Here is a 26,124-nt window from a genome sequence, read left to right on the forward strand (position 1 = left end):
GCCTTGCCACAGATGGCATTTTGCAGTGCACACTTGATTTTATCCGATACTTGGTTGTGCAGGGAGGGCACGGCTCTCCTGGAGAAGTAGTGGCGGCTGGGAACAACGTTCTCTGGGACTTAAAGCGACATGAGCTCTTTGAAGCTGTCCGTCTCCACCAGCCTGAATGACAGCATTTTAAAGGCCAGCAGTTTAAAAATGCTGGCATTCAGGGCCAGGGATCGAGGGTGGCTAGGTGGGAATTTGCGCTTTCTCTCAAAGGTTTGTGAGATGGAGAGCTGAACGCTTTCGTGTGACATGGTGGAGATGCTTGATGATGGAGGTGGTGTTGTTGGTGGCACATCCTCTGTTTGCTGGGCAGCAGGTGCCAACGTTCCTCCAGAGGCGGAGGAAGAGGCTGAGGCAGCAGCAGAAAAGGGAGCAGGAGGGGCCCTTTCTTGGTTTTGAAGGTGCTTACTCCACTGCAGCCCGTGTCTCGCATGTATAAGCCTGGTAATGCAGTTTGTGCTAAGGTTCAGAACATTAATGCCTCGCTTCAGGCTCTGATGGCACAGCGTGCAAACCACTCGGGTCTTGTCGTCAGCACATTGTGTTAAGAAGTACCATGCCAGGGAACTCCTTGAAGCTGCCTTTGGTGTGCTCGGTCCCTGGTGACGGTGGCCAATAGCAGGTGAACTGTTTTGGCGACGGCTGCTCTGCTTTTGCTACGCTGTTGGCTCGGTCTCACCACTGCATCTTCCTCCGAACTCAGAAAGTCAGTGGCCAAACCTTCATTCCATGTGGGGTCTAGGACCTCATCGTCCCCTGCATAGTCTTCCACCCAGTCTTTCTCCCTGACATCCTTTTCGGTCTGCACACTGCAAAAAGACACAGTAGTTGGCACCTGTGTTTCGTCATCATCAGAGACGTGCTGAGGTGGTATTCCCATGTCATATCAGGAAACATAAGTGGTTGTGCGTCAGTGCATTCTATGTCTTCCACCCCTGGGGAAGGGCTAGGTGGATGCCCTTGGGAAACCCTGCCAGCAGAGTCTTCAAACAGCATAAGAGACTGCTGCATGACTTGAGGCTCAGACAGGTTCCCCGATATGCACGGGGGTGATGTGACAGACTGATGGGCATGGGTTTCAGGCGCCACCTGTGCGCTTTCTGCAGAAGACTGGGTGGGAGATAATGTGAACGTTCTGGATCCACTGTTGGCCACTCAATTGACTAGCGCCTGTACTTGCTCAGGCCTTACCATCCTTAAAACGGTATTAGGCCCGACCAAATATCGCTGTAGATTCTGGCGGCTACTGGGACCTGAGGTAGTAGGTTCAGTAGGAAGTGTAGCTGTGGCAGAACGGCCACGTCCTCTCCCTGCACCAGAGGCTCCACCACCACGACCATGACCGCGTCCCTTATTAGATGTTTTCCTCATAGTTAGTGTTCACAAAGCAAAGTAAAAAGTGGTTAAGTATGTTAACAATAATCAACTGCCAATATAAACCCTGATGTAGGGTATTGCACTCTTTTTTTTTTTTTTTTACTCTATATGACAGCTTTTTCACCCTAACCAAAAAGCTGTATTTCTGTCCTAAATGTGACAGTCACTTATGCACGTGTAATCACAGATATGCAGTATATCAGATGCTTTTTTCACCCCAGTAACCAAAAAGCCGTATTTATGGCCTAAATGTGACAGTCACTTATGCTTGTCTAATTCCAGATGTGCAGTATATGAGAGGCTTTTTTCACCCCAGTGTGCCAAAGCCGTATTTATGGCCTAAATGTGACAGTCATTTATGCATGTGTAATCCCAGATGTGCAGTATATTAGAGGGTTTTTTCACCCTAACCAAAAAGCTGTATTTATGGCCTAAATGTGACAGTGACTTATGCATGTCTAATCCCAGATGTGCAGTATATTAGAGGGTTTTTTCACCCCAGTATGCCAAAGCTGTATTTCTGGACTTGCAGATAGCCTATGCTGGCGCACTATCGTTGCATAAAATGGCTGCCGATCAGGTATTGATATTGATGAAATGAACAAAAAAAAGTTTGTTTTCAGCAGTAGTTGGCTCAGGGCAGGCTTAAAAAAATTGTGCACTGCACCCACAAAACACTTTTTCTGTAGATCGCTGAGTACATAAACTAGTTCTTGATAAGATCGCTCCCTGATCTCTCCCTCATAGCAGCTGCAGCCTCTCCCTACACTAATCCGAGCAGAGTGACAGGCGGCGCTAAGTGACTCCAGCTTAAATAGAGGCTGGGTCACATGCTACAGTTGGCCAATCACAGCCATGCCAATAGTAGGCATGGCTGTGATGGCCTTTTGGGGCAAGTAGTATGACGCTTGTTGATTGGCTGCTTTGCAGCCTTTCAAAAAGCGCCATAAAAATTGGTGAACACGAACCCAAACTTTTACGTAAATGTTCGGGTCCGGGTGCCGAAAAACCTAAAGTTCGGTACGAACCTGAACTTTACAGTTCGGGTTCGCTCAACTCTAATCTTGAATTATTCCACCATTGTAAAACCTTTGACTGATAAAAAAAGGCACTGACTTTTCTGTCTGGTCGGATGAGGCTTTACAGGCCTTTTCTGCTATTAAGAAATGTTTTGCATCTGCTCCCATTCTGATGCAACCTGATGTGTCTCAACCGTTTATCGTGGAGGTTGATGCATCAGAAGTGGGGGTCGGAGCAGTTCTGTCGCAGGGTCCATACCCTAGCAAATGGCATCCATGTGCTTTTTTCTTCAGAAAGCTCTTGGCCGCTGAAAGAAATTATGATGTGGGAGATAGAGAGTTGCTGGCCATTAAATTGGTCTTTGAGGAATGGAGTCATTGGTTGGAGGGGGCTACTCATTCTATTACGGTATATACTGACCACAAGAATTTGGCTTACTTGCAGTCTGCTAAGTGCCTGCATCCTAGACAGGCTAGATGGTCACTGTTTTTAACTAGGTTCAATTTTGTGGTCACCTTTCGCCCTGGGGTTAAAAAAGTCAAGGCAGATGCGTTGTCACATAGTTTTCCTGGGGGGAGTGATTCAGAGGATCCCGCTCCGATTTTGGCTGATGGGGTGGTTGTTTCCTCTCTGTATCCCGAGTTGGAAATGGAGGTGTTAGGGGCCAAGGAGGAGGCTCCTGATTCTTGTCCTCCAGACAAGTTGTTTGTTCCTGCTGAACTATGATACAAGGTGTTCAAGGAACATCATGATACGGTCCTTGCGGGACATCCTGGAAGCAAATCCACCATAGATCTCATTTCCCGGAGATTCTGGTGGCCAGGGTTGCGCAAGAGTGTGGAGGGTTATGTGACAGCTTGTGAGACCTGTGCACGAGCAAAGGTGGCTCACACTCGGCCTTCAGGATCCCTTCTTCCTTTATCCATCCTGTCTCGTCCTTGGACGCATTTGTCCATGGACTTTATTACCGATTTACCATGTTCCTCTGGGAAAACTGTCATTTTGGTGGTAGTGGACCGCTTCAGTAAGATGTCTTACTTTGTACCGTTGCCTAGCTTGCCCAATGCCAAGACTCTCGCTCAGGTTTTTGTCGATAACATTGTGAAACTACATGGCATTCCCTCTGATGTGGTGTCTGATAGGGGAACACAATTTGTTTCCAGGTTTTGGAGGGCGTTCTGCTCTCGCCTGGGAATTTAACTGTCTTTTTCCTCGGCTGTTCATCCCCAGTCGAATGGTCAGACAGAGTGCACTAACCAAAACCTGGAGACCTATTTAAGGTGTTTTGTTGCTGAGAACCAGGATGACTGGTCTTCGTTCTTGTCTCTAGCCGAGTTTGCCTTGAATAACCGTAGATAGGAGTCCACTGATAAGTCGTCATTTTTTGGTGGTGTTTCGTCTGGATCTTCTGCAGACCTGGAAGATCCATAATGTGTTTCACAGGTCTTCATTAAAGAAATATGTGGAACCTGTGGAACCATCTCCCCCTGTCCTGGTGGATGGCAATTTGAAGTTTGAAATCTCTAAGATTCTCGACTCACGTGTTCTTCGGGGTTCCCTCTAGTACCTGGTGCACTGGAATGGATACAGTCCCGAGGAAAGAATGTGGGTTCCGGCTGCTGATGTCAGTGCTAGCCGCCTGGGGAGGGCCTTTCACAGGGCACACCCAGATAAGGTTGGTCCGGGGTGTCCAGAGGTCACCAGTAGAAGGGGGGGTACTGTCACGCCTTGCCCTGTGAATGTGCAGAGATCTGTCAGACTGGCTGCACATGTCTGACTTCTTGGTTTGTTTCGATTTGGATTTGAGCTGGATCCACCTTCCCTCAGGTGTACTGGGATTCATCGTTAGTGAGGCTATTTATCCCTCCTTCCCCCAGTGGTCTGTGTGGGTTATAGTTCTTTTCTAGGAGCTCTTGATTTGTGGTGGATCATCTGTTCCAGCTCTTCTCAAGATAAGTCCTCTCCTTCTTTTCCCTTTGTGTGTGTTATCTAGGTCTCTAGGAAGACGATTGCTTCTTCTTGGTTAGAAGAAGCAGGTTGCCTCTTCCCTGCTGCTTAGGGTTTGCCCAGGGCATTCAGATTAAGGCACGAGGGCATGTGCATATCCACACTAAGGGTATGCACATGGGCACAACAGTCTAGGGAAAGCTTTTAGGGATCACTAGGAGGTGACCCTTTTCTCCCTAGCTTTTGGGCCTAGTCATTTGTTCTGTTGGTTTTCCCTGTGTTTGGTTGTTTCCCCGCTTACCCACCTTTCGTGACAGTCTCTTCTTTATGCTTAACCAAACGACTGGAGCCTAGAATATTGAACCTTTTTACAATATTCTAATTTTATGAGATTGTGAATTTGGGGTTTTCATAAACTGCAAGCCATAATCATCCAAATTATAACAAATAAAGGCTTGAAATATCTCGCTTTGCATGTAACGAGTCTGTCTCATATATTAGTTTCACCTTTTAAGTTGCATTACTGAAATAAATTAACTTTTGCATAATATTCTAATTTTTCGAGTTTCACCTGTATATAATAATATTCCTAAAAGGAGAGTTTTGTAAGAATTTATAAAAATAGTGACCTAATTAAAGAGAATGCTATAATATTGTAGATTGAATCAATTTGCCTTCAAGCAAAATGAAAGGTCAATAGAAATAAACGAAATGAAAGAAATGAAAGATAATTTTAGTTCTATAAAGACTAGATTGTATCTCCCTATGAATACCTTGCTGGTGGGCAATTAACAAAGCAATTTTCTTCTTCTCACGAAAGACACTTTTCTGGAGCCACAAAGGTTAATCGCTTACCTCGTGCCGGAGACATCAAGGGTTATAGGTGTATGTAATGGGGTCAAGCAATGTGCTGACTGGAGGAATCACTTCCAGTAGTTCACTAATGTATTATCTCTTATGGGTTGTTGAGATTTCTAAAACAGTAGAACTTGAGCTCCGCACAACTTCATATCTAACCCATGGAACTTAAAGGTCTTATGGACAATTAAGTCCTGCTGTTAAACTGATAGGCAATACTGCTTGAGGTTAAAGGTGACATGTTTGGAAGTTACCTGCAAGGTTTGATTAGGTTGGATAGTTTCCATGTTTGAACATTAAAAAAAAATTTTTTGCATCACCATATTCTGGCACCCATCATTTTTTTTTATATTTCCATCTCTGAGCTGTGTAAATGCTTGTTTATTGCAGGGCTAGGTTTTTGATTGGTACCATGTTGAGGTACATAAAAATAAAATTCGGAAAGAGGAGTGATCTGATTTTTTTTTCAAGGCTTAACAGGCAGTTTTCTATGTCAAGCCTTAGACCCTTCAAAAGGCCTCAATCAGTCATATCAAATGATCTGAACCATGCAATTTCAGCGCTTGGGTTTCAATTGACAATCAGAGAAAGTGTTTGCCCATCTGACTAACCTCTCAGCCACCATGTATGGATCACACAATATCAATCAATGCTAGAAATATTTCTCTTAATTATTTCTCACATCTTACACTCAATTTTTACATCTTACACTCATCTTACACTAATTATCTTGCTTTTTTCTCTCTTGTATGTCATGTTAATCAACGTCCAGCATTTACACAAGCTGCAACAGTACTGAAAAGACAATGCCTAGAACGACATTCCCTTAAAATCAGAAAGACAAAGCAGGTGCACAAGCAGGAAAGGATTTCTGCATCCACCCACTTATACTTTGTGCTGCATAAATTAGAACATATGTGGGCGAAGAAAAAAAAATTAAGTTCAAGGACGTCGAGATGAAGGTCTTCCAAAGTTGTTGATGAAAGTAAGTAACTTCACGCCACTAATGATTCTTCATCCAAAATATAAACATCCGAGATGAAGCCAAAGTAGATTTTCCTTCATTCCCTTTGGCTTTGACTTCTATGCTGGTTGCCCTTGCTGCATCTGGCTGGAATTAAATGGACACAGGTGGTACTATAAATGTTAAGTAGCTTCTCGCTTAGCACCTGCTACAGGTTTTTCCTTATCGATTTTTTGAACAAAAATGTAAAAAAGATAGGGTTTTAGTTTCATTTATCTTTACTTGAAATGGAGGCTACTCTATGGTAGTGTTCATTAGATTCAACGCAATAGACATTTTTTAGCCATTTTGACTGATTTATGTTTATTAATAGCTTGGCTTCTCCAACCGAGCTCGGCAGTGGATGTGTTGTAAAATGCAAAATGGCTCTGTCCATTTGCAAGTGTTTTACCTCCAGCATCATTGGCAGTTTGGGCATTAATCTTATTCCTCCATCTGGAATACATATTCGTGCAAACAGGGTGCCAAGCACATAAAAAGTTAGAAAAATATGTGTATTTTTTTTAACAAAGTTATATGTCCTAGAAGCTGAAAATCAAAGACTGTGTACGGGTAGTAGGGATGAATTTATCTTGCAACTTTTCTTTTTTCTCTTTTCTACAAAGTTTTATTCTCAATGTTAAAACCCCATTAGCCTCTTAATCAATGGAACCGGTTTTAATGGCGCTTAGACAGAAATGCACCCTTCTAAAGGGTATTACATTATATGGTCTTTTCGGTTTAAAAAAAAAAAATCACTTACCTTATCCATTTCCTGGTACAGATGCAGTCTGCTCCTTTCTTGATTGAAAAAGACCTGCTGAAGGACCTGCGTTGAGCGTGATGACATCACTGAACTCTCTAAGCAAGATCACATGGTGAAGTCATCAGTGAACATCGGGAGCATGAGATATTTGTTTTATAACACGTACTGGCACAGGGCAAATTTGGAAATAACTTTAAAGAAGTCATTACAGGCAGACACCCACTTTCCCTGTGTCATATTAGGACTTATGGAGGTCATAAAAGGGTGTCCTGATGTGTGACCTCCCTCGATGAATCACACACATTGCCTTGGCAGAACCAAGCTATGCATATTTGGTGGAAATCCACAGCAACAAAACCCACACCAAATTGTGTGGAGTTTTGCTGGAGACTTCACATATTCGCATCTTTTTTCATATTTTGCTGTGCTTTTTGATCATTTTTACTAGAGGTGGGATGACGAATCCGTCGAATGCACAAATCCCTCGAATCTTGTTGGATTCGAGGGATTCGTGGACTCGAATCCCGACCTCATTTACTAAATTCAAATCTGACAAATCCATGACAGCGGGGATCGGTTCAGGCGCATGACGTATTGAGTGACGTGCCACCCGCCCATCCTCCCGGCCTGCCTCCTCCCTCTTCTCTGCTAGGAAACTTAATGTCGTAATGTAAGTAATACAGATGGATTATTATATCTTAGCAATGCAGGTTAGATCATAAGATTATACTACAGTGAGCGGGACCGGTGCATTTGAATACAGGGACTGCATCGGTCCCCACTGTCATTCCTAATCCAGATGCCAGTCCCCAGACCCTGTATTGGGGGTCATTCACACTGCAGGGACACTGCTATGGGGGGATCTGTGGATGGCAAATAGCATAAGATGCTATATATGTGTCATCCACAGATCCCCCCATAACAGTGCCATCCAGAGGTCCCCCATAACAGTGCCACCCAGAGGTCCCCCATAACAGTGCCATCCAGAGATCCCCCATAACAGTGCCATCCAGAGATCCCCATAACAGTGCCATCCAGAGATCCCCCATAACAGTGCCATCCAGAGATCCCCTATGACAGAGCCATCCACAGATCCCCATGACAGTGCCATCCACAGATTCCCCACATAGCAATGCCATCCACAGTTCCCTTATTACAGTGCCATCCAGAGATCCCCATAACAGTGCCATCCAGAGATCCCCCATGACAGTTCCATCCACAGATTCCCCACATAACAGTGCCATCCACAGTTCCCTTATTGCAGTGCCATCCAGAGATCCCCCATAACAGTGCCATCCAGAGATCCCCCATGACAGTGCCATCCACAAATTCCCCACATAACAGTGCCATCCATAGTTCCCTTATTGCAGTGCCATCCAGAGATCCCCCATAACAGTGTCATCCACAGATCCCCCATAACAGTGCCATCCACAGATCCCCCATAACAGTGCCATCCAGAGATCCCCCCATAACAGTGCCATCCACAGATCCCCTCATAACAGTGCCATCCACAGATCCCCCAATATCAGTGCCATCCACAGATCCCCCAATATCAGTGCCATCCACAGATCCCCCCCATACCAGTGCCATCCACAGATCCACCCCCCCCATAACAGTGCCATCCACAGATTCCCCCCATAGCAGTGTCATCCACAGATCCCCCCCCATAAGTGCTTGGATCACTTCGTTACTTACACCGTTCACACAATTCTTATGTACAGGATTAGTAGGATTAGAGATTCGCAAGATTCAACAGATTCAAGAACCTTTTCAGATGCAGATACAAAAAATATTGGATTCGGCCCACCACCTTTTTACATGTATTTTTTCCTGTTGCTTTTAAACTCATATTAACCACTTCAACCCCGCTAGCTGAAACCCCCTTCATGACCAGGCCACTTTTTACACTTCTGCACTACACTACTTTCACCGTTTATCACTCGGTCATGCAACTTACCACCCAAATGAATTTTACCTCCTTTTCTTCTCACTAATAGAGCTTTCATTTGGTGGTATTTTATTGCTGCTGACATTTTTACTTTTTTTGTTATTAATCAAAATGTAACAATTTTTTTGCAAAAAAATGACATTTTTCACTTTCAGCTGTAAAATTTTGCAAAAAAAACGACATCCATATATAAATTTTTCGCCAAATTTATTGTTCTACATGTCTTTGATAAAAAAAAAATGTTTGGGCAAAAAAAAAATATGGTTTGGGTAAAAGTTATAGCGTTTACACACTATGGTACAAAAATGTGAATTTCCGCTTTTTGAAGCAGCTCTGACTTTCTGAGCACCTGTCATGATTCCTGAGGTTCTACAATGCCCAGACAGTAGAAAAACCCCACAAATGACCCCATTTCGGAAAGTAGACACCCTAAGGTATTCGCTGATGGGCATAGTGAGTTCATAGAACTTTTTATTTTTTGTCACAAGTTAGCGGAAAATGATGATTTTTATATTTTTTTCCTTACAAAGTCTCATACTCCACTAACTTGCGACAAAAAATTTTTCTAGGAACTCACCATGCCCCTCACGGAATACCTTGGGGTGTCTTCTTTCCAAAATGGGGTCACTTGTGGCGTAGTTATACTGCCCTGGCAATTTAGGGGCCCATATGTGTGAGAAGTACTTTGCAATCAAAATCTGTAAAAAATGGCCGGTGAAATCCGAAAGGTGCACTTTGGAATGTGGGTCCCTTTGCCCACCTAGGCTGCAAAAAAGTGTCACACATCTGGTATCGCCGTACTCAGGAGAAGTTGGGGAATGTGTTTTGGGGTGTCATTTTACATATAACCATGCTGGGTGAGAGAAATATCTTGGCAAGAGACAACTTTTCCCATTTTTTTATACAAAGTTGGCATTTGACCAAGATATTTATCTCACCCAGCATGGGTATATGTAAAATGACACCCCAAAACACATTCCCCAACTTCTCCTGAGTACGGCGATACCAGATGTGTGACACTTTTTTGCAGCCTAGATGCGCAAAGGTGCCCAAATTCCTTTTAGGAGGGCATTTTTAGACATTTGGATCCCAGACTTCTTCTCACACTTTCGGGCCCCTAAAAAGCCAGGGCAGTATTTTTTTCTCACAAAGTCTCACTTTCCGCTAACTTAGGACAAAAATTTCAATCTTTCATGGACTCAATATGCCCCTCACGGAATACCTTGGGGTGTCTTCTTTCTGAAATGGGGTCACATGTGGGGTATTTATACTGCCCTGGCTTTTTAGGGGCCCTAAAGCGTGAGAAGAAGTCTGGAATATAAATGTCTAAAAATGTTTACGCATTTGGATTCCGTGAGGGGTATGGCGAGTTCATGTGAGATTTTATTTTTTGACACAAGTTAGTGGAATATGAGACTTAGTAAGAAAAAACAAAAACAAAAACAAACAAAAAATTTCCGCTAACTTGGGCCAAAAAAATGTCTGAATGGAGCCTTACAGGGGAAGGGGGGGGGGTGATCAATGACAGGGGGGTGATCACCCATATAGACTCCCGGATCACCCCCCTGTCATTGATCACCCCCCTGTAAGGCTCCATTCAGACGTCCGTATGATTTTTACGGATCCATGGATACATGGATCGGATCCGCAAAACACATGCGGATGTCTGAATGGAGCCTTACAGGGGGGTTATCAATGACAGGGGGTGATCAGGGTGATCACCCCCCTGTCACTGATCACCCCCCCTGTAAGGCTCCATTCAGACGTCCGTATGATTTTTACGGATCCATGGATACATGGATCGGATCCGCAAAACACATGCGGACGTCTGAATGGAGCCTTACAGGGGGGTTATCAATGACAGGGGGTGATCAGAGTGATCACCCCCCTGTCACTGATCACCCCCCCTGTAAGGCTTCATTCAGACATCCGTATGATTTTTACGGATGCATGGATACATGGATCGGATCCGCAAAACACATGCGGACGTCTGAATGGAGCCTTACAGGGGGGTGATCAATGACAGGGGGTGATCAGGATGATCACCCCCCTGTCACTGATCACCCCCCCTGTAAGGCTCCATTAAGACGTCCGTATGATTTTTACGGATCCATGGATACAGGGATCGGATCAGCAAAACACATGCGGACGTCTGAATGGAGCCTTACAGGGGGGTGATCAATGACAGGGGGGTGATCAATGACAGGGGGGTGATCAGGGAGTGTATATGGGTGATCACCCGCCTGTCATTGATCACCCCCCTGTAAGGCTCCATTCAGACGTCCGCATGTGTTTTGCGGATCCGATCCATGTATCCATAAAAATCATACGGACGTCTGAATGGAGCCTTACAGGGGGGTGATCAATGACAGGGGAGTGATCAATGACAGGGGGTGATCAGGGAGTGTATATGGGTGATCACCCGCCTGTCATTGATCACCCCCCTGTAAGGCTCCATTCAGACGTCCGCATGTGTTTTGCGGATCCGATCCATTTATCCGTGGATCCGTAAAAATCATACGGACGTCTGAACGGAGCCTGATCAATGACAGGGGGTGATCAGGGAGTTTATATGGGGTGATCATGGGTGATCAGGGGTTCATAAAGGGTTAATAAGTGACGGGGGGGGTGTAGTGTAGTGTAGTGTTTGTTGCGACTACTGAGCTACCTGAGTCCTCTGGTGGTCGATCCTAACAAAAGGGACCACCAGAGGACCAGGTAGCAGGTATATTAGACGCTGTTATCAAAACAGCGTCTAATATACCTGTTAGGGGTTAAAAAAATCAGATCTCCAGCCTGCCAGCGAGCGATCGCTGCTGGCAGGCTGGAGATCCACTCGCTTACCTTCCGTTTCTGTGAGCGCGCGCGCCTGTGTGCGCACGCTCACAGGAAATCCCGGCCCTCGCGAGATGACGCGTATATGCGTCGTCGTGCGCAGGGCTGCCGCCTCCGGACCGCACATCTGCGTTAGGCGGTCCGGAGGCGGTTAAAGAGGCAGTTATTGTCAAAGCCCGCCATTCGGGCAAAGTGAGCTGGAACGGCCATGACATCCAAATATTCCAGGATCTAGCTCAGTCCACATTGGATAAAAGAAGAGCCCTCGGTCCCCTTACCAGATTATTGAGAGACCGTAAGATCCCCTACAGGTGGTCCTTTCCCTTTGGACTTATATTCTCTTGTGAAGGTCGCAGATTTACAATATCCAACCATGCGGATCTGGATCCGGTTTTCAATCATCTACAGATTGATCCATTGGAGATAGAAAACTGGGACCCCATCCAGGACTTTTCTGACCTTCCTGACATTCCTCAACCAGGCGTATGGGAGCGCCAGCGTACCCCAAAGCGTCACAGAAGCCCCAAGAACCCAAGAAGATCCACATCCAGAAGATTGCCTATGGACAACTGATCCTATTCATCTATGTCCAACCGGACCTGCCAGTCCTTTATCTCAATGGTGATCTCTAACATGTCTATCTTTTTCCCCCCACTAGTATTTTTCAGGCTTGACTATGCCTGATACTTTACTGTTCATAACAGGTTTATTACCGTATTGTTATTCAGTTAACGTTCTTGTTTTAGGATGTATAATGACCTGCGGCTCCTTTAAACGCTCCGCAGAAATGTACAATGACACATGTTTGTTTGCACTCCACAGCACGTCTGACTTGAAGCCTTTCTTGGTGGGAGATGGCGGAGCGGTCCTTTTCAGATTTTAAGGTAAATGGCAGATATACAAATTACCTCTTATAATGTAAAAGGTCTTAATGCTCCTTCCAAGCGCTGCCAAATCTTGTCTGAATTGAGGAAGATGGGCTGCTCCGTCGCCTTCCTCCAAGAGACGCACTTTAGGGTGAACCACTTCCCAAATCGGTCCCACTCCTGCTTTCCTGTTTGGTATCATTGTGGCACGAACTCGTCTGCATCCAGAGGAGTTAGTATTGGTTTTAATAGGAACATTCCTTTCACCTATATGGATCAAATTTTAGACCCTGAGGGCAGATTTATTCTTTTAAAAGGTTGTATAGCCAATCAGATCTATACCTTTATCAATTTGTATGCTCCAAATGTCAATCAGATCGCGTGGATACAGAAGATTCTCCAGATGTTCGACCATTTTAGAGAAGGGGTGACCATTATGAGTGGAGATTTCAACCTTGCTTTGATCCCCTCCGAGGACTCATCCTCCAAAAAATTCGCTCTGTCGAATAAAGCTTTATGCAAACTGAGGAAGTCTTTCCATGAGCGTCGTCTGATTGACATTTGGAGATCCCTGAACCCCACAACTAGGGATTTAACTTTTTTCTCGAACCCTCACAGTTCATACCAACGTTTGGATTATTTTATGATTTCAGCTGACCGCATCCAATGGTGCCCTAAAGCCCAAATTGGCTCTATTAGCATTTCCGATCATGCCCCCATATGGATTAACATCCTCACGCCTGACAGGCCACTCACCTCCTATAAATGGAGGCTTAATGAGATGTTGATCCAATCTCCTGAGAACAAAGAAAAAGTCCTCAACTGGTTAAATGACTTCTTCTCAACCAATAATACAGGGGTATACACCCCTATATTTTGTGGGACACCCATAAGGCTTTCATCCGAGGCCAACTCATAAGCCTGGGCGCATACACTAAAAAATTGAGACTAGCTCGTGTTGACTCTCTTCTCAAAAACATCAGGGAGATTGAGACCCTCCACAAGAGATCCCTACTAGACTCCCACATGAAAAAACTTACACTTCTCAGGACAGAATTAAAAAACCTTCTGAACGCTCAATCGGCTAAATTTTTCCTCCACACACAGTTTAAATATTTTGCCCACGGGGACAAGGTGTCCAAATTTATGATGTCCAGGATTAAGAAAAGGAAAGCCCAAAGTTTCATTTGCAAAATACGCAACAAAGAGGGGGATATACTCCACAAAACTGAAGAAATAACTCGTAGGTTCTCCGAATTCTACCGCTCTTTATACAACCTTCCCCCCCAGGAGGAGCCCTCCACTAACGTTACACATCAAAATTCGATAAACATCCCTACCCAGGACTATACTACCCCAGAACTTATACATCAGGATCCAATTAAATTCTTTCTCCGCTCTATAGATTTGCCCCGATTGACCGATGCCCACATTAACACCCTAAACTCCCCATTTACTAGTGAGGAACTGTTCTTAGCTATTAAACAACTCCCAAAGGGTAAGGCCCCTGGCCCTGACGGATTCCCAGCGCTGTATTACCGCTCATTTCAGTCCGTCCTACTACCACATTTACTCAACGTCTGTAATCGGACCCTACAGGGTGATCCTCTCTCCCAGGAGATGGCAAAGGCTAACATCTCCATTATCCCTAAAGAGGGCAAGGACCCCACGGACTGCGGTAACTACCGCCCTATCTCTCTATTAAATTTGGACTTAAAACTTTTGGCTAAACTATTGGCTAACCGTCTCGCCCCCATTCTTCCCCACCTCATCCACAGAGATCAAACAGGCTTTATCAAAGGGCGGGAGGGGAAGGACAATACAGCCAGAGTCTTAAATGTTTTGTTTCACGCCTCAAAACATCGCCTTCCTCTAGTCTTGGTCAGCACCGATGCCGAAAAAGCCTTCGACCGGGTACAATGGAACTATATGTATAGCACTATGGAACACTTTGGGATTCCTAAAACCTTTATAAGTTCTGTTCAAGCGATGTACACTAACGCCTCGGCATCGGTGCTGATCAATAACACTATTTCCCATCCTTTTCCCATAAACAATGGAACTAGGCAGGGGTGCCCTTTGTCCCCCTTAATTTTTGTATTGATTTTAGAACCCCTCCTCTCTCTCATACGTAGTGAAAGCACTATTAAAGGGCCGAAATTGGGTGATCAGGAACACAAAATAGCTGCCTTCGCCGATGACCTTCTTATTATGTCATCTAATCCCGACGAATCTCTTAAAAGTATATATTCCATCTTGGAAAAATTCAGTCTCCTTTCCAACTTCAAAATCAACATGAAAAAATCCCACATTTTAAGTATTGGGCTACACCAGAAACAAAAAAATGCCTTGGCCCTTTCCTCCCCCTTTAACTGGGACTTACCCTATATAACTTATTTAGGAGTCAAGATCCATCCCGATATTGCATCTCTATTCAAACTAAACTATACCCACCTGCTTGGTTTTATTAAAAACCAACTGGCAACCTTGAACCCCCCCTTACTCTCTTGGTTCGGACGGAAGAACATGGTCACGTCCCTCGTCCTACCTAGACTTACATACCTGCTCCAGGTACTCCCCATTCCAATACCAAACTCCTTTTTTCACTCGCTGGGTCAACACATACGCTCCTTCATATGGAACGGTAAAAAGGCAAGGATCAACGTTAATACCCTCCAGAGGTCCAGAACTCAAGGTGGAATTGGCCTCCCTAACCCCCCAATATACAATAAGGCCATACTTCTCTCCAGAGCCCTAGATTGGTTTAGAAATCCCACACATAAATCCTGGGTTGGGATGGAGACCCCTCCTTATCTCCAAAATTTAAGGGTCTTGTTAGTAGATCCCCACCACGATCTGTCATCTACCGTCAAACATAATCTGCTAGTATCATCTACACTTGGGGCATGGAAATGGTTTCAAAACTCGAAATGGGGTTTCCCATCTCCCTCCCCGCTTGTCCAAATCAGAGATGTGATGGGTTTGGCGCCCTTGGAGCTTAGACAAAGTGTTCCTAAAGGTTTACGATCCTCGGATGTGCCAATAATCTCCATCTTATTAATGAACGAGGAGGGGACAGTAAGCCGAGAGGCCCTTGTCTCTTCTCTTCCAGAAATTACATCCTACCCCCTCATGCTCTCATTTTTGATGACTTACATCAATAAACATATACCAATGAGCTCTCTCATTAGACCTCTCACTTGGTTTGAGAGCCTTATCCTTAACTCGTCTCCCCCGAGGAAAATCATATCTCAATTATATAAATACCTCAACACGGCAATCCTACCTCCCAAACCTAGCTTTATAACTTTATGGGAAAGGGACCTAGACACTCACTTCTCATGCGAGGATTAATACGCTCTGTTTAATATACCTCACACTTCCTCGAGATGTACCAGGATCCAGGAAAATGGGTATAAGGTACTAACCAGATGGTACAAGACACCTGACATCACGTGCCGCTACAGTAGCACGGCCTCCGACACTTGTTGGAGATGTGGAGTGGAACGGGGAACAATGTTTCACATCTGGTGGGAATGCCCCCGGATCCTTGATTGGTGGACTACCATTTTCAAGGAATGCAACAAAATTTGCAAATCAAATATCACCCCCTCACCAGTACTGGCTCTACTGGGGCTTCATACTGACCACAGCACAAAACTCCCTCCCATATTCAAGATCTTGATTATTGCTGCTCAGCTCCTAATCCCTACACATTGGTTGTCCCCTAACGTTCCTTCTGTGGAACATTGGTCTAATAAAGTGGACTCAATATATAGATTTGAGGAAATTGCTGCTTGGGAAAACAGATCCCATCATAAGTTTGTGTCTTTTTGGGAAAAATGGAGATCCTACAGAAATTTCTAGGGATAGTCTTATTCTCATTGCTCTACCGTACATTATCTCTCATAACTGTGGAACTGTGTGCTGTGGGGGGTTAGCTCTTCTCCGGGGGTCATTCTCACAGATACGCCTTTAGGACACCAAGTTTCAGGTCCAAACAGTGTATTTATTGTTCAACACCAGCAACAATAAAATGACAAAATAATAAACACTCGCCCGTCCAGGCTCTAACTAAACATAAAGTTTCCTGACTCACCTAGGTCCCAGTTCACACCCTGTGAACTCGTGCGGCTTTGTCAGCCAATGTCCTACAGCCTCCTGGCTGTACAGAGCACAGTACGCCCACTGTCTCCAGTTCAGTATTTCTTGTGGGGGATTGGGGCTCAGTAGTCTGCCTGACTATGGCCCTGCGACCCTCCCAGGCGTCGCTGCGTCCCCCAACTCCAGGCTATCGCCCAGCTTTGTGGTCCCTCAGCCTTGCCCAGCTGAGACCACACAGACAGAGCCTCCAGGCCTCTGTCCACAGGTACCACACTCCCCCCTTTCTGACACTCTGGGAGGTGCTTTGTGCTAGGCTGATTACCTCCAGCTTCTCTCACCTGTGGTGGAACAGGGGTGTGGACCGAACTATCCACCCCTTCCTTGCCTCTAACCTGAGTGAGACCTGTCACTGTCTCACATATCCCCCCCTTTGTTCAAGCCCGTGAGGGTGAACACCTGCATAACCACGGGAGGCTGGTGAGAGGGTATCGACCTGGCCTGGATGTGGGGAGCAGCCACCCACCCTGCTCTTTGGCTGCTCCCAATAAGAACCGGCCCAGATTTGCTTTACAGCCACACTAAGTAACCCAGTGTCAGCGAGCACTAGCTGCCGCTGACACAGAAAATTACCGGTTCTTATTTCACCGAGGCCAGGAACCTCGGTGACACGTACCTTCCCTTTGTTCTGCCAGACCCACGCCATCAGAGCTTGGTTTATCACCAAAACCAACATCTTGCCTAACCGAAACTGCCTAAAGGCCTCATGTGCCCATCTCATGGTCAAATACTCTTTTCTTACTCTTTCCCGAGTGATGATGCGCTGTTGTATATTTTGATCTCTCTCTCTTTTTAGCTCCTCTGGCTCCTGTACATGCGCCTCATGTCCTTTCTGGGACTGCTGCAGCTCTTGCCTGAACTGTTCCCAGTCATGGTCATATCCCGAGACTTTCTCCTTTGCTTTGCAGGGCTCCTTCAGCAGAGCATGCTTGCCCCTACTCGCTTCTTTTAAGTGCATCTGGGTCACTTCTTCCTTCTTTTCCAACAGTAGTTACCCCAGCTACTATGGCAGTTTTAGAGACCTCTGCTTCTTTAGCGGCTTTTTCCACTTCGACCGCGGCTCCCTTTGGCTTAACTTTGGCCTCTGTAGAACCTGGGGACTTAATGTCAACCAACATATCGGCCTTAACTTTTTCAGTCTTTGTCTTCTTGAAGTCTCCAGTCTCTTTGGCCGCCTTCTCATCCTTCTCGGACATGGCACCATACACTTGCCCTGTTAACCCCTCCCCCTCTTTCTCATTGAGGCAGGAGGCACCAGGGTCTTCAGCAGACTCCTCGTCTTCTTTTATTTTCTCCAGAGGCTCACCCAGGACCCTGTTCTCATTTTGTGGAGGAGTCAGGAGATACAGGCCATTGTAATAGCCCGGATCCGAAAACTGATCGTTCACCTCCTTGTACTTCATCCCCAGCAGCCTGCTGGCTATTTGGAAGGCCTTGTATGCAGAGGGGACATCTTCCAGGCCTAGGCTACACGCTACCACGGGTCTGTGGTCTTCGGCATCCACATCAGCCCCATCAACTGGTTTAGCAGAAGCATCTTCCATCTTCTCTGCCACAGCCAGCACCACAGTGCCACCCTCTCCAGTCCCATTTTTAACAGGCTCTGGCTTCTTGACGTCTTCCAGAGAACTCTCCTCTTCAGGTTTCTCACCTTCTACCTGCTGCTCGAGAGCACACTTAGATTTCTCCAACTCATCTTTTAAGCTCATGAGATTTTCAGTCTCTGCTCTGAGTTGCTTGTTCAGTCTCTCCAATTCAGCATGCTGTCTCTCCAATTCAGCATGCTCCTCAAGCGCTTCTTCCAGGGCTTTAGCCAAGGAGAGGGCCTTGGTCTCCTTTTCCCAAGCATCAGTCTCTGTTTGGTCACTTTTTTCACCATATCGAGCCGAGATGTATTTCTCTTCAGCTAGGAGCCAGTCACACTTCTCCCGTTTCTTCGCTGGATTAGACATAACTTGCTTCTGGTGGTCCAGGTCCACCATCAGATCATCCAATCCTCGCTGAAGTTTGTTCTTTGTTTTCTCCACCTTTTTGTAAGTCACACCCTGTTTCTCCAGGCGCTGAACCACCAACTCCATGTTTTTCAGCAGTTTCTTTTCAGCTTTTTGCACAAGCTTGTGGGAAGTGCCCCGCTTTTTGGCCTCCGGTTCCAGCTGCTCCTTGCTCGGCTCTGCTGCAGCAGATGTAGGAGTATCACCATTCTCTTTCTTTGCCCTTTCTGAAATTTTCTTCAGTTGCTCTGTGAAGACAGCTAGTCCCGTCTCTAACGTTTCTAGGGAGCGTGAGGAGAGAGAGAGATCATCCTCCTGTTTGCAGCTGTACTGTCGTGTCAGGTCACCTATAACTGTCTGGATATGGGCTTCAGAACCTAGGCTGATGTCACCCGACTTAATTCCCATCTCGTCAGATATAACTGTCTGGTCGTTACTAGTAACCACCTTTGTTTCGCAGGACCTTGACATGGTAGCTTCACTCTCTGAGTCGGTCACAGCACATACGTCACCTATACCGCTCGTGTCATTATTAATTCTGACCTCTAGGGGCACCGATGAGCTAATCCCCACCTGGGACACTTCCTTAGTAACCGACCAACATTGTTGAGACTGCATTTCCACCTCTGGTACGTGCGGTACACCCTCTAACCCGATCATATTTTCCTGCACCTTCAAACACTGAGCTGGAGCTGGGCTTTGCTCCACACTACTTATATGCATGTCTTCAAACCTTTTGATTACGTCATATCGCGCTTCATGAAACATAGCAGATGCAGAAAATAAAGTTTCATCATCATTTACATTTTTACCACCAGGGGGCGTTTCTCCCCTGACCACAACCTGCAACGGAAAAGTTATATCACTGTCACCACATATTTCATATGACATCATATTTTCCTTATGCATTTCCGCACTTTTGTCACCATCACCTTGCACTTGACCAGCACCATTGTTTCCAATGGTCAATATTCTTTCCCCATGCAGGTCATGGCCCAACACTCCCTCATGCATGAGCGTATCTGTAACATCAAGTTCATCAGTCTCTGTTCTCATTGGAGTCTCACGCTCAGTGAAAATCAGTGGATAGTCCTTATCCGCACGACTGTCCAGCACCTTTAATATTTTACCAGTCTCTGGTTTCAATATTGTGCTGCCTCTTACCCGGGCTAGCATGGGATCCCGGATCCTTGTCATCCCAAAACTAGCTTTGGTCATGGGCAACTGAGGAAACACAGAAACCTTCTCCCCTGCGGGTTTCTGCGAGGGAGCCATCACAGCAGGCTTATCCGCCTGTTTAGACACAGTTTTTTCTCTGTGTGACTTATCACCTACCGGCCCAGCAGATATCCCCTGCCGCCGGCTCACTGTCACTGGCTCTGCCACATGGTTAATAACAGGAACAGTCTTACCCTTTGTAATCAACCATTCTGGTAAAACAGTGACATTCTCTCCCGCGGGCTCATCAAGGTTGTGGTTGCTCCTAGCAACAGCTTTACCGCACCTCCGCACTTCCTCTCTAGGACTCCGGGCACAGTCGCAGGGAAGATATGCACTCCTGAGAACCGCACCGCTCTCCACCTCTTTGTCTTCCCGACGGTTGCCCTTGGCAACGGCATATCTTTGCCTTTTATCAGGAACTCCGCTCCACAACTGCCCAAACAATGGAAAGTCCTTGCCCAGTACAAATTCCACTTCCAGTGTCTCACATTTTAACAGCTCCCATTGCACAGAGCCATAGTCCGTCACAAAGGTCAGTGACACCGTAGTTTTTGTCTCTGGCCCCCTTGTTGCAAAGTCCAGAATTTCAGGCAGGACCCGAGACACTTGCTGGCGGGAGTCTAGAATGACCCCCAGCGGGATTCTGCCGATCACTAACTCGCAGGATTTCTCCCACGGGCTATACCATTTTGCAGCCATTTCCACTGATCAGTCTCTTTTACTCGACTACTGGCCCTTTAAGTCCTGCACTGTTTGCACCACAGAAAAAAAAATGTCCAGTTTAACACCAGCAGTCTCTGCTCTGCAAACTAGCAGGCTTCCAGCACTTTTACTTCTCAGCAGGGACACCTGCCCGCATCCGACACCAATTGTGGGGGGTTAGCCCTTCTCCGGGGGTCATTCTCACAGATACGCCTTTAAACAATCCATGTAATACAATCTATGTGTAACGGGAACTCATTTCCCTCTTTCCTTTTCAATGAACCAATGTGATTGTAACTGATATCTATATCGCAATAAAGCTTTTGAAAACTTAAAAAAATTAAAAAAATAAATCAGGTTGCCAAATTTTTGGGGAAAAATTTGGTTCGATCCGAATATATATGCGACAAATTACGTTAAAAAAAGGCTATTTCCTGGCTACAGAGAGCCTTTATAGTGTTGTAGAACACTGTGCCTTGTAGTAACACGCATAGGGAGTCTGCTTTGGTAGTGAAATAATACTGTGAGTCCATATTACATGCAGATGACAGGCGTCACTCTTAGAATCACTGCACACTTCACTTATTAGGGCATTCACGGGGCCAAAACTGACCAAATAACTCAGCCTTACAGAGGTCGTTATACCCAGCATGGGGTCAAAGGTGTTGATTCCATTATCCTAATTGGAGTCAGTAGGTGATAAAGACTTCCCAGAAAAAGGTGCCAAGACAGCATTGTATGTGGCAGACAATAGATGTCTAACCCCCCCCCCCCCAGCCCGCCCGCCCCTACTCCAGCTTGGCTTCTCCATTTTTACGTAGATGGCTTCCTTCACACCTTTTTCTGGAAGTCTTTATCACCTACTGACTCCAATTAGGATAATGGAATCCACACCTTTGACCCCATGCTGGGTATAATTGCCAGATGTTGATTCAGTTACATATTTATTTGTAGATTATTGTATGGTCACTCAGAATTCAGAAAGCTTGTTGGAAGAATGAGTGAAACGTTTTCAAGAAATCTACAGTACGTCCAGTTGCCTTGATTTATTCTTTACAGATATACCATGACCTGGACAAATGAGAACCTTCACAGACAATCCATCAGTATTGCTAATGCCAAAAATGCCAAGGCAACCTCTATAAGACGGGTCCTAACACTGTGCATGTGGGACCTGCACTTCCTGGATTCATGGTCGCAGTTATGGCACCCAACAGGTGAGTTTTAGTGTTAGGACCCGTCTTATAGAGGTCGCCTTGGCGTTCGGCAGACGGGCTCAAATGATTTTGTACAAAATGTATTTGCTAAGCATCTCTAAGTTATTATCATAGCATTTGCATTGTACTCTACTTTTGGTTTGTAGAGTGCTGTTGCACCTTGTGTTTGTCAGATATGTATATTTGCAGCCACAAGCAACGTGCACCTGCGTATTGAGATGAGCTGACCCCCCCTTTTTTGTGTTTATAGTGTGGATAAGGCAGCAGCAGCAGAAGGAAACCACAGAGTGGCAAGGTGACATAGTGTGGAGATGGCGGCAGCAACAGCAGGAGTATACCACAGTGTGGCAAGGCAACATAGTGTGGAGATGGCAACAGCAGCATGAGGATATCACAGAGTGGCAAGGTGATATTGTGTGGATGTGGAAGCATCAGGAGACCACCTAGTGGCAAGGTGACATAGTGTGGAGATGGCAGCAGCAGCAGGACAATACCACAGAGTGGCAAGGCAACATAGTGTGGAGTTGGTAGCAGCAGCAGGAGGATACCAGAGTGGCAAGGTGACATAGTGTGGAAATGACAGCAGCATCAGGATACCACAGAGTGGCAAGGTGTCATAGTGTGGAGATGGCAGCATCATCAGGCGGATAACACAGAGTGGCAAGGTGACATAGTATGGAGATGGCAGCAGCATCAGCATCAAGATGCCACAGAGTGCCAAGGTGACACAGTGTGAATATGGCAGCAACAGGAGGATACCACAGAGTGGCAAGGTGACATACTGTGGATATGGAAGCATCAGGAGACCACAGAGTGGCAAGGTGACATGGTGACATAGTATGGAGATGGCAGCAGCAGAAGGATGATACCACAGAGTGGCAAGGTAACATAGAGTGGAGATGGCAGCATCAGGAGACCACAGAGTGGTAAGGTGACATAGTGTGGAGATGGTGGCAGCAGCATCAGGAGTACACCACAGAGTGGCAAGGCAACACAGTGTGCAGATGGCAACAGCAGCGGGAGGACATCACAGAGTGGCGAGGTGACATAGTGTGGATGTGGCAGCATCAGGAGACCACAGAGTTGCAAGGTGACATAGTGTGGAGATGGCAGCATTAGTAGACCACAGAGTGGCAAGGTGACATAGTGTGGCTAAGACAGCAGCAGCAGAAGGAAACCACAGAGTGGCAAGGTGACATAGTGTGGAGATGGCAGCAGCAGGAGGATACCACAGATTTTAAAGGCAACATAGAGTGGAGATGGCAGCATCAGGAGACCACAGAGTGACAAGGTGACATAGTGTGGAGATGGCAGCAGCAGCAGGAGTATACCACAGTGTGGCAAGGCAACATAGTGTGGAGATGGCAACAGCAGCAGGAGGACATCACAGAGTGGCAAGGTGACATAGTGTGGATGTGGCAGCATCAGGAGACCACAGAGTGGCAAGGTGACATAGTGTGGAGATGGCAGCAGCAGGAGAATACCACAAAGTTGCAAGTTGACATAGTGTGGAGATGGCAGCAGCAGCATCAAGATGCCACAGAGTGCCAAGGTGACATAGTGCGAATATGGAAGCAGCAGGAGGATACCACAGAGTGGCAAGGTGACATAATGTGGATATGAAAGCATCAGGAGACCACAGAGTGGCAAGGTGGCATAGTGCGGAGATGGCGGCAGCAGCTGCATCAGGAGACCGCAAAGTGACCCGGTGACAGAAGCAAAGTGACCTGGTGACAGAATGGGTAGGTGGGTGGCAATACCAGTACCCGCTGATGAAGGTGGCTGAAAGAATGAGCACTTGGTATCAGATGTGTGGCATCAGGCGGGTGGCAGCAACAGAGTAGTAGCTGAGGCAGGTAGTCAAAAGAAACCGGTCTCTTTTATCAAAGTGTTGGTGTGGCACCATGGATGATCTAGTCTGATGCATCAGGAATTGGTGGTTGGAAATCCTGGCTGATCCACACTTGATTCATCTTGACAAAGGTCAGTCTCTCCACATTTTGGGTTGACAGGGGAATTCTCCTTGGGGAAAACTCTGCTAGTTGCAGCCACAAATCGAGTTTGGCTGCCCAGTAGTCCAGCGAATCTTCAATGTGGATTGGCAGGGTGCTGTCCAAGTATGCCACCACCTGCTGGTCAAGGTCCTGCTCCATGTCTATCTGCTGCTGCTGCTGGTGAGTAGTTTCTTCACTGCGGGTGAAGAAAGCTACTCATCAGCGACTGTAGACTCAGGCTGCTGCTGATGGAGCTGGTACTGCTCCTGCCACCCCACCCCTCCCCAGCAGCCATTATAGTGGAACGTGAGCGCAGAGGGACCCCCTGTCAGACCTGCGAGAGGATGGATGCTGGCGCAGATAGGCAGCGGCCAACTGACTACATAGGATGTCTCTGTAGTAGTTCAGTTTTTCCCCCCACTCAGTGGGTGTAAAAAGGCCCCCATTCTGGACCGATAGCAAGGGTCCAACAAGGTAGAGAGCCAGAAGTCATCCCTCTGCCGAATGATAACAATTTGACTGTCACTACGCAAGCAAGGGATCATGCATCTGGCCATTTGCTCAAGTAATTTGGAAGAACTCCCTGCCTCCATCTCTACTGCATATTGCCACGGTGTGTCTGGGTCCTCCGTCTCATCTTCCTCATTGCTCTCGCTGCTCCTGCTCCTCCTCTCCTGTCACCTGAGTGTAAAAACCACCCATTTGGTGACACATTGCTTGTGCTCCAATGTCCCCCCCTCCCTCTCCTCCTCCTCTTCCAGTTCAGCCCCCACAGGGCTCATGTGGCCGTGAGATCTAGGCGCCACGTCTCCAGTCCCCTGACCAGCTATTTTTACCACCATCTTTTCCAGGACATGAAGCAGTGGAATGATAAATATAATGTGAAAAATAATGTGGCGTACTCAAAGGGCCTGAGCAAACGACAGGTGTCACGCATGAGCTGCCACTGGCTGACATCAAAGTTACACAGGGGAGTACTCCTATCCGCTTGTGTCATCAAGAAATCGTTGATGATGACTTTTCTCTGTTCGTATGGTCGGTCCAACATATGGAGGATGGAATTGTAAAGGGTGGAAACATCACATATCAGCCTATGTTGGGGGATGCTGTTCTGCCGCTGCAGCTCAAGGACGGTGTGCTTTGCAGTGTACGAGTGGCTGAAGTGCATGCAAAGTTCCTGGCTATTTTTAGGATGTAGGAATGTGTATCGTGGCTCACCCGTATCTGATGTATGATAATGGTGCTCTATTTTATTGGTGGTTCACCCGTCCACCCAGAACAATGATTGAAATTAGGGAATGAATAAAATAAGCACTCACCACCTGGTATACTATCAATAATTTATCTCTACAAAAAATTTTTATAAAAATTATATTAGCAACATATATAACATTAAAACATAATTGTGTTTTAATGTTATATATGTTGCTAATATAATTTTTATAAAAAAATTTTGTAGAGATAAATTATTGATAGTATACCAGGTGGTGAGTGCTTATTTTATTCATTCCCTATTTTTAGGATGTCTTGCAGATGGGTGGAAGACTTCAGTAACCGCTTGACAACCAGATTGAACAAGTGCGCCATGTAGGGCGCATGGCTCAGCCCTCCTTGAAGCAGCACGGACACAATGTTCTTTCTATTGTCGATAACCATGGTTCCGATTTTTATTTCTTGACGAAGGACGCAGTTCCTACCCTGTGTGACTCAGTTCGCCCAAGGAAACAAGGTGCAGAACAGTGTGACACCACCGTGCCCTGCACATGTGGTATGCTGGAGGGGCACTGTGACTTGTCCCTGCAGTGGAGGCTGAGGACATGGTGGAGGATGAGGAGGCAGAGGCAGACATTGTCGCAGGACCAATGGCGTGACAACTTGGAGGCGGAAACAGCGTGACCTGGCCAAGTTGCTGGTGTAGCTGTGAAGGAACCACATTTACCCAGTGGGCCGTAAAGGACATGTGCTATCCCTAACCGTAGATACAGCTCCACACGTCGGCGCTGCTGTGCACTTTGGCAGACACCAACAGGCTCACGGTCTACATATTTGTGCAGGGCTGGTACTGTCTTTTTCACAAATAAATGATGGCTTGGGACTCTCCACCTCGACTCAGCACAAGCCATCAGTTCTCTGAAAGGTTCAGAGTCCACCACTTGGAAAGGGAAGGACT

The sequence above is a fragment of the Bufo gargarizans genome, chromosome 1 (genome assembly GCF_014858855.1).
Source record: "Bufo gargarizans isolate SCDJY-AF-19 chromosome 1, ASM1485885v1, whole genome shotgun sequence".
Classification (NCBI taxonomy): domain Eukaryota; kingdom Metazoa; phylum Chordata; class Amphibia; order Anura; family Bufonidae; genus Bufo; species Bufo gargarizans.